Source organism: Siniperca chuatsi, linkage group LG3, assembly GCF_020085105.1.
Source record: "Siniperca chuatsi isolate FFG_IHB_CAS linkage group LG3, ASM2008510v1, whole genome shotgun sequence".
Taxonomy (NCBI): domain Eukaryota; kingdom Metazoa; phylum Chordata; class Actinopteri; order Centrarchiformes; family Sinipercidae; genus Siniperca; species Siniperca chuatsi.
This window is the reverse complement of record NC_058044.1, coordinates 30150126-30159943: the sequence shown is the minus strand read 5'-3', so window position 1 is coordinate 30159943 and position 9818 is coordinate 30150126. Positions and strand designations below refer to the sequence as shown.

The 9818-nt window shown below is 41.9% G+C and overlaps 1 long non-coding RNA gene across 1 annotated transcript; it reads left to right on the top strand.

Annotated features, from left to right (window-relative positions):
• The first annotated feature begins 2043 nt into the window (after positions 1-2043).
• On the top strand, positions 2044-7950 carry LOC122873469. The gene is made up of 5 exons (XR_006377458.1): positions 2044-2135; positions 2604-2716; positions 5186-5345; positions 5457-6599; positions 6725-7950. It is a non-coding gene; the product is annotated as an uncharacterized LOC122873469 (long non-coding RNA).
• Positions 7951-9818: the final 1868 nt, after the last annotated feature.

Genomic DNA, 9818 nt, shown 5'->3' with positions numbered 1-9818 from the left:
TCTTCAATTTTTGGCTTACTAGAGGCCTAAATGGTGCTTACTCCATATTAGCATTGCAATTGCCTGCATGCAAGCTTGTTTAGCTAAACCGTTGCCAACAGTGCCTGGGGTCCACATTTAATTAAGCTTGGTAATAAATTATCAAAGAATTCAGCTCAGAATGTCTTCACCTCTGGGCATGGGCAGGCTTTATATTCGCTAACTACAGATATTTCACAACCTATTCTGCACACCTGCAGTATTTTGAAAGAAAACCTTTAAATATAGTATGGCAAATTTACTAAGGACCACCTAAGGTGTCATAAAGACGGAACAATGCTAATAACTTTTTCATTTTATCCAGTATTCATCTCAATGTTTTCATGATGTCTGAATTAGAAGAATCAAAAACTAAAAAGGAAGGAAAAAGAGTGGGAGACTGGAGGGGGGCATTTTAAAATTCCCAAATGTGAGTTGCAAATGTAGCCACCGTAATTCTTTATGGCTGAGCTCTTAATTAGGGGACGGGGGTGGATGTGGTGATGGGGGATTGGGGGGCATAATTATGCATTTAAGTGAACTGGCCCGAACTCACAACTAGTCTGTGAGGGAGAAATGATTTATGGGAGCCGTGAAAAGCCCTCTGCGGGATGGGCAATAGAGGCGAGTGGAGAGGCAGGGCTGCTGGACATGTTGGCAGTGGTACTGTGAGCATAACAGAAGGCGAGGACAGACACAGAGAGGGGAAGAAAAAAACAGGCACTCTTAGGCTGATGGGAAATACTGCTGCCTTAACATGAACCGCAGGACTATATCCACCCCGGGTCTGCTGAGCCATTTCTGTGCCAGCGGTCAGAGAAACTAGAATAACTAAAAAGACAAAGTGAAAGAGTAAGTGACAGAAAGCAAGACATAGACAGGGGATGGGTGGAGAGTGGTGGGACAGAAGAAGAAGAAGAAGAAGGGAGCAAGACTGAAGTGGAAAACATGCAGGACTACAAGAGAAATAAAGATAAAGCTTGAAAAGCCAGAAAACAAGAAGAAAAGTTAAAAAAAAAGCATGTGTCTGTGTTGGTGTGATGGAGTGTGAGAGACGCTTTGACTGGGAAAAAAATAAAACAGAAAGGAGACACAAAAGAAACATGAAAGTCAGTGAAGAGCTTGAGCTTTTTGGTCCTCCCTCTGATGGTACTCTGGTACTGCTGGAGCTGTTTGGGTGCGGCTGGATCTTGCAGCCGCACCAAATGTGCCTCAGCTCCACAATTTCTCCTACTTGGAGCTGGAGGGTTGCAGAGTGAGAGATAGATAATAGAGTTAGTGAGTCAACAGTATTGAGCAGTCTTTTAAAAAAAGTACCTCACATCAACTGGCTGTTTTACTACCAGCTACAGACTCAAACACTCACCCCATCTTTTTAGATCTAAAAACCTGAAAGATGTATGTTGAAACAGGGCTCTGGAGTTGTAGGCTGCGAATATGAGCAGCGTAATCGCTGCAGTTTACACTGATAATGGTGGAAGATTTCCGACAGGCTTTATTTAGGCTTTATTTTTATTTTTTTCAAAAATGGGTCTGAGATGGCCGTAGCCACACCCACACAATGGAAGGTCTAAGGCTTCACACTCACCCACATCATTACCACATGTTTAGTTATTTTCATTTGCAGGCACTTAAAATTACATAAAATACAATCTGTTGGGTTTAGAAGTTGTTTATTGGCACCTTTGGACAATACATTGTTTCTATATTAAGTGCACGTGCATTTACTTTTTCATATTGTTTGGTTTGATTAATTCATTTCTCTTTGCCTTGAGTAACCTGGCTGCTGAGTTCTTCTTCGTGGTCTGGCAAAAGATGGGGGAAAAAAAAAAAAATGCTTTTTCTTCTTCTTTTGGTTGCAACCATGACTTATAAGGTGCATACTGCCACCTACTGTACCAGAGTATGTAGCATGAGTTGGTTATGATAGGACAACTTTACATAAAACCCGCCCCCAAAAAATCCTATAATATCACCCTGTATCCTTCAGGTATCTGTGTGTCCTTTGCCCCCTCTCCTGTTGTTCCCAACACACCCTCCAGGATCCATTTGCTTCCTGCCTGACTTACCTTTTGATTTAGCCTTATCCCCTCTTCCCTATATTTTCTACAATGCAGGTATGTTCTACACTTTCTGTGATTTTACATTCCAAACATTTATCTGATTGACTTTTACCTAACAAAAACAATGTTTTATTTAACCCTGTGTGGTCAAAGCTCAGTCTGGTTAAAACTATCTCCTCCATTCTATTCCTTCTAATCACACTCTTTGCATTGATAGATTTCTGCACACTGTAATATTTCCTTCCACTACTATCCATCTCCCACATGTCCTGCCATTTCTGCATTATTTATTTTTTGATCATCGCTTTAGCTTCTCCTTTACCAGAGAGTGTATTTATAACATTGCTCACCCTGGTTGATTTTTTAGCTATTTTATCTGCTCTCTCATTCCCTTTTATACCTATGTGCAGGTACCCAGCAGAATCTCACATCTATCCGAAGCCTCTGCAATCTAAATAAACTTTGATGGATTTCTAGCATTAAATTTTCTCTATTTGATTTCATATTTTGAATACTATAAAGGGCTGCTACAGAATCAACACAACGCACCACTCTGTTTGGTTTTACTTCCTCTACCCACTGCAACCCTAAATGAATCGCCATCATCTCTGCCATGTGAATTGACAAGTGATCAGGTAATCTTTTCTCAATACATTCATTGTTGGTATGTATATTCACTTCATCTTTGGACCCATCTGTATAAATATCTAAATAACTGTCATATTTGCTTCTTATGTACTGACTTGCCAGGTGTTCCTTCCCACTCTCTTCCCATTCTTTCTTTAGTTCCATTATATTTAAATCTACCTCAGTTTTTGGAAACAGCCAGATAGGGATATTACTAATAGGTGTAGAGGAGTTATAACATATATTCTCTAATCTATATTCCTCTGATTTATCCTTTATTACCCAGCCATAGCATTTACCTGGATTAGTATTATATTCCCAACATTCTTGAATAACACTCTTGGTAGGGTTTTCATAACCACATCCACGTAGATGACTCCAGTATGTAATGCATGAGTTGTCTCTTCTCAGGTCTAAGGGCACTTTTCTTAACTCAACCTGGATTGCCTTAGTCGGTGTTGATCTAATTGCGCCAGCACAAATTCTCAATGCTTTATTAATAACTCTATCCATATCCTTCATTAAATGTGTTTTAGCTGCTGCTCCGTACACAAAGCATCCGTAATCTATTGTTGACCTCATCAGAGCCCTATAAATATACATCAATGACTGTTTATCTGCTCCCCAGTCTTTCCCAGCTACTGCTAGTTTATAACTTTATTACATTTTGATTCCACCTTTTCCATATGTATTTTCCATGTACCCTTTTGATGTAACCACATAGCAGATTTGTTCCAATTTCTCTCAGTGATCCCACCTCCTGCAGAAGCCTAGATAGAAGCCAGTCAATAAGTAAAATATTAGTTAATTATTATTAAGTATTTGTGTAAAACATGTTAAAAACTCATATTTCTGGATGACATTGGTCATATTTAGCTAACCGAAGTGTTTTTACTGCACTTTGTGAAATAGTTGAGTGATGGATGTTACTGCGTAACTTAGAGCCGGAGCCTTATCAGAATCTGAATCAGAATCAGAAATACTTTATTGATCCCAGAGGGGAAACTCTTTTGCTACAGCAGCTCACTGTCACGTCAGTGCACACAGGAATATAAGCACTAAGCAAAAAAATATAATACACTATAATACAGGTCAGAAAATAAATTAAGTACCAAGTGGGTATAAGTATAAAATAAAATAAGTGTAAAGTACAAAGTGGGTTTACCGGTTGATGATAATAATACGGTATAAGGTGATAGTGCATGAACTGCCGGGTTAAGTGTAGCTTATTAAGATTATAATGAGACGGAGGATATTGCACAGCAGTAATATGAGGTATGAATAAATATCAATATCAATTAATAGGAAATTTTAAACTGAAAAAGAGTACATTGCACAGGAGTATTAACACAGAATATTGCACAATTATGTCAAGTATTCCAGAGATGTAATGATCAATGTCCAGTTTAATGACTTAGGGTCATACAGACTAACACTTAGAGGGAGGAGTTAAAGAGTTTGATGGCCACAGATTATTAGGTCTTACAATGTCAAACTTAAATTTTACTATAAGGAATTTATTATATAAACTATTTATCAGTGCTTTGTGTTAGCCAGCTAACGTTCATGCTGTTTAAACTGTTTTATTCAACTCTGTACTGCAGGCTAGTAGCATGGCTAGGCTTATAGCATGTCTAATACACCGCTGTAAATTGGTCGGTTTGTGTTTTATACGACGTTACATTCTGTTATCTGTATTGTCTGTCATGATCGATCTGTGTAGAGCTAAGAAAAAATAAGCTTGTATTCAGATGTATGTAATTAACAGTCCAGCAGAGCTGAAGACACCTGCTAGCTGAGATGTGTTTATTGGGAAATTACCACAGCCAGCAGCCAAATGCAGCTGGTAAAATATGAAAGTGGCTAGAGTGGAACATTTATCTGTCAGTGGCTGGTAGATGTTCATTTTAAAAAAGTAAATTTCCGACCAGTTACCTAACTACCACACGTGCTGCTCAGCCACGTAATGTAGATTTCAAATATAAAACGATGGCAGAACATCTGACATAACATGATGAAGCTGCTCTGTTAAAAAGTTTGATATTCATGACATAAAGATGTGAGTACAGCAGAACACGTGGGACCCTCCTTTTAAAGGCCTCACCTGGTGCCCAAGCCCTCGGGCCCCAGCAGGTAGGACCCAAACACCATACAGGGCAAAGAAGCCTGAGGAGGTGGATGCTGAGGCTTGGGACCACGTCTCCTCCAAGGGTGGCGACACCGCCAACGCCACTCTCATTCTGAGCCGGTGGAAGGTCCAGTCCACCCTTCGGTACCAGGGCAAGACCTTCCACTGGCTCCTGGAGAATGATGTGGCCTACGCCATCAGTCTGGTCGCCTCCCACAAGAAGGAGCGAGAGAGGACAGGGTCTCAGTCCCTGCTGATGGCCAACAAAGTGGAGTCCTTCAGTCTGATTCATACAATACAATTAAAAGAGTGACGACTTTTAGTTTAACTTCTCTTTGTGAACTTACAGGAAGCCTTCACTGACTACTCCTCAGCGTACCCTGACTTTGTGGAGGCAGTCAGGTTCCACCAGGCATTTCAGGAAGCGCAGGAGGGACAGGCCCTTGTCTGGGACTTAAATTCAAAAGCTTGCAGAGTCTGTGCGAGTCTGAGGACCCCAAAAAGATCCGGTATGTTACAACAAAATGTGGATTTTAATATAGTTGCTGTACTGACCATTGGTGATAAGAATGATATGACAAACTGTCTAATTTACTTAAATTTGTCAACTACCTCTGTAGGAAGCCGCGAGCTCCCGGCACGCAGATGGAGAACGCAGTCCTCTACGTCAGGAGCAGGGACAGACAGAGAGCTGCTGCTGCTGCATACACCACAGCTGCCACCGTTGCAACCAGCAGCACCACCACAGCCACAGCCAGGGCCAGCACCGGCAGCAGCAGCAGCACAGCCTCTTTATCGGCCACAAGCCAGGAGTGCATAGTGTTTTATGTTATAGCTGTCTGATTTAACCGGAGGACCTTTCTGGAGACATTTTAGTGTTTGTCATTATAGATGTTGTTGTGTCTCCGGGAGGCATTCTCTGTCTGCGGTGGAAATGCAGGCAAAGATAAAGAAGCTGGTGGTCCCTAAGCCTGCATTTCCAGGCCAAGTCCAGCCTAAATTAAACACACAGTCTATTGTATTTTTTATTTTCACTGTCTATTTTCTGTTTCTTGTCTCTCATTGGGTGATTACAGCCTCCTTCAGACCAGCTCCTCTCTCAGCACCATCTGAGGAGCCTTCAGATGAAGAGCTGGTCAACAGAAAGACTCATTTTTGACTCCCCTTGTTATTTTGCATTATAAATGTTTCCGTAATCAGAAGGTTAGGAAACGTCAGGGTAAGTTTGGTTCAATGAAAAACTATCTGGTGTCTACCTGGTGCAAGTCTCTAATCACTAACCCACATGCCGGCCAATCACCTGTCAAAACATCACTAACGAGTGCATCTGTAGCGTCACATTTTCTTCATCATCCTTTCCCTAGTTACCTGCGTAACTCCTCCAGCTGATGCCAGCATCCCTCAACCAGTCTACCATCAAACCACCTTCTGTGCTCCTCCAGTGTTCATGAACACTTATTAACACAAAAATCTAATTCTTTCATGTTACTGAAACTTACTTTTATTTCTCTTTAAGCCTCAGATGTAAAGGGCCCCTCTCTCGCTCCTGCAGCATCCACCTCTTGCCACCACCTCAGCATAAGGAGGCTTGTCTGGATGAGCCCACAGACGAGGAGCTGCTGGAGGCCACACAGGAGCAAAATCTGCCGCCGCCTGCAGCTGCCACCCCGCCGTCGCCTGCTCCCTCCCTGGAGGAAGGATGACAGGAGGAGTTGCCTGGGCCAGCCTTCCTCCCTCCCCCACCACCTGTTGGCAGTACTGAGGTAAGACTGTCTGTCAAACAGTAAACGTTGCTCATCAGGCCTCAGATGTCACTGCTGCCCTCCCCCATAAAGAGATGTCCTCAGATATTAAAGGTCCCTGTATGTTGCTCTGGTTCTCTCTCCAGCTCCTGCCTGAGTCCTGGCAGGCAGCTCTCACTGTAGAGCAGCAGCAGTGGATCAGTTGGATGCTGTTTACCATGGACAGCAGGGGGAGGCCTCATCATATCAGTGAGCTTAATCTCTGGTGGTACCCCCCCCCAAAACTGGCCGATGTACCACCAGCCTCCCACGTCCCCTGACCCCTTCACATGTCGGCTGTTCCTCTGGATGCCACACCGGATCCAGGGTCCATGACAAAGGCTGGGATGTACAGGACCATCTGGAGGGTCCTGGACATCGATGGCTGGTATCTAATGGCCACTGAGTACCTTGCGTGCCATCGATGTAAGAAGGCTGGAGGGCGGTCACTGGGCATCATAAGGCAGCTGCCCCCCAACTACAGCTGCCAGTTCCAAGCTGTACTTCAACGCATGTGAATTATCACTCTGTACATGATAAATATGCACTCAGATGAAGCCTGTATATGAGCAGTGGAATTTTCAATTTCTCAGGATTGTCATCAGACTATATATGGGACAGGGTGTCCACTGGGAGAGGAGGTGCGCGTTCCGAGGAGGTAAACAGGCAGGAGCCTTCCATAGTCACAACAGAGCAGTCGGAGAGGAGCAACGCTCAAAAGGACACTTTTGTTTACTTTTTTTTTTACACACAAAATGTAAACAAACTACAACACAAATGCTTCAAAACAAGACTTACTGAGACTTCACACTCTTCTGCAGTCATTATGTCTCAATTAAACTGCTGTACAACCCCTGAAGCTCTTCTCCAGCTTTGCCGCAGCTGGGGATCGAACCTATGACCACCAAAGCTCTCTCGCTGACAAACACAGTTTAATCCATTCCTTACACGTTTGCTTTTTTGGTTTTGGAAAGACAATTAAAAAGACTTGACCCTCCAAACTCTTTGTATACAGAGTACTTATCTTACGCCTTGCATGCACACCAGTGTCACCTGCATGCATACAAAGCCAGACCCCCTCCTTCAAAGTGCTAACAATTAAAACATATCTTAGCAGACGTACGTGGCAAGGACAGCCTACTAAATCAAAGCCACAGTGTGATCAGACACACTGTGGTGGGACTGCAGGCCTAGTTTGACCCCATCAAGTCTTAATGAGGTCCGCCGAGTCGTTAACCTGTACATTTAAATAACATGCATCAATATTAATAGGTTATTAATGACTCAAAGCAATTATATATACAGTAGACTGAACAGAGTGCCAGGCAGACACAGTAAGAGAAAGCGAAAGAGAGAAAGACTGATAGTGTGTGCGCCTTCCAAATCTCTCTCTCTCTCTCTCTCTCTCTCTCTCTCTCTCTCTCTCTCTCTCTCTCTCAAAACCTAACATGGCAGCGGCAGATGGCCACCATTGAGTCTGGTTCTGTCCAAGGTTTCTGCATCTTAAAGGAAGTTTTTCCTTGCCACTGTCACCAAATGCTTGCTCATGGTGGGATTTGTTGGGTCTCTGTAATTAATATTATAAAGAATAAGGTCTAGACCTGCTTTATAGGAAAAGTGCAATGAGATAACTTCTGTAATGAATTGGCGCTATATAAATATATATAAAATTGAATTGATGTGTACGTGTGTGTACATGTGTGCTAAGCTGCAACAATTAATCGTGTAATTGTCAAATGTTAAATTAATCGCCAACTGTTTTGATAACCTATTGATCGGCATGAGGAATTATTAAAGACAAAAAGTCAAAATTCTCTGAATCCAGCTTCTTAAATATGAATATTTTCTGGTTTCTTTACTCCCCGATGACAGTACACTGAATATCTTTGGGTTATGGACAAAAAAAGACATTTGAGGAGGCTGGGGCATCTGGGGCTTTGGGAAACAACATTTTTCACCATTTTCTGACATTTTATAGCCCAGAAAACAAATCGATTAATTGAGAAAATAATCAACAGATTAATCAACAATGAAAATCATTACTTGCTTGTCAGTGGGGAGATTCTGTAAATTTTCAAATAAAAGAAACATGCCTGAGTTTCAACAAAGACTATATTAGTCTTTTGTCTTTACCATACTATAATGGATCACATGTTAAATTTAGCATAATGTCAATTTCCACAGCACAAATTCCATCAATACAGTCATGACATACTCACTATTCTACTGCTCTTTTCTCTTTTTAACAGACATACTGGTTACTAACTAATTCCAATCCCGTTTTTTTTGCAGGAGATGTTGGTTAAGGAGATAAAAAGAGGAGATAAGTAAACCCAACCTGTTCTCATTCCCAGTTTGTCAAATAGCGACGTTTTGTCACGCCACCGGGCTTTCAATTAACTCCAATGTAAAAACCATCCACGGCAATATTAGACGCTGTGAGCATCAGTCCCATTGGAGAACCGAGGACCCGCCTGGAAGGATTTTCCTCACTGTTAATTCCCATGTTTAGGTTTTCGTTCAATATCCTCAACATTTCTCAAAACTAAAACACGAAAGTGTCCTTAATAATTCAACAATACGATAGGTTAATGTAACGGCAAACAGTTTAGATTATTTATCCTTCAAGTTTTTTGTGAACACCAAAATGGTGGACATTTCTTTTATTCTCAGTGGAAAATGCAGTATTTTATGGTCTCAGATCATTGCTATGGTGGTTGCTATGCTATACGTAGCCTACGTAGGGAATTGTGGGTGGACTTCAACTCCTGTTTTGGGCTATCCAAAACTGACAACAAAACTTTATTTCTCAGAATCAAAGGAGAAATCATCTAAACTGATGGCCGTAACATTAACCTATCGTATTGTGAAGGAATGTTGAGGATATCACTGAAAAAAAGACTTTAACATGGGAATTAACAGTGATGCTCACAGCATCTTATAGCACTGCGGTCAGGTTAATATTGGAGTGAATGAACGGCTGGAGCAGTTCCATTGAGCGTCTAATATTGCCGCGGATGGTTTTACATTGGAGTTAATTGAAAGCCTGGTGTGTCTCATACAGAAGCTAAAGGGTTCCTTGTATGAGACGCCAAGGGGCGTAACAAAACATTGATATTTGACGACCTGGGAATGAGAACGGGTTGATAAACCACAACAAGTTTGTATCTCTTCAGACCAGAGACTTTGAGAGGGCGTGGT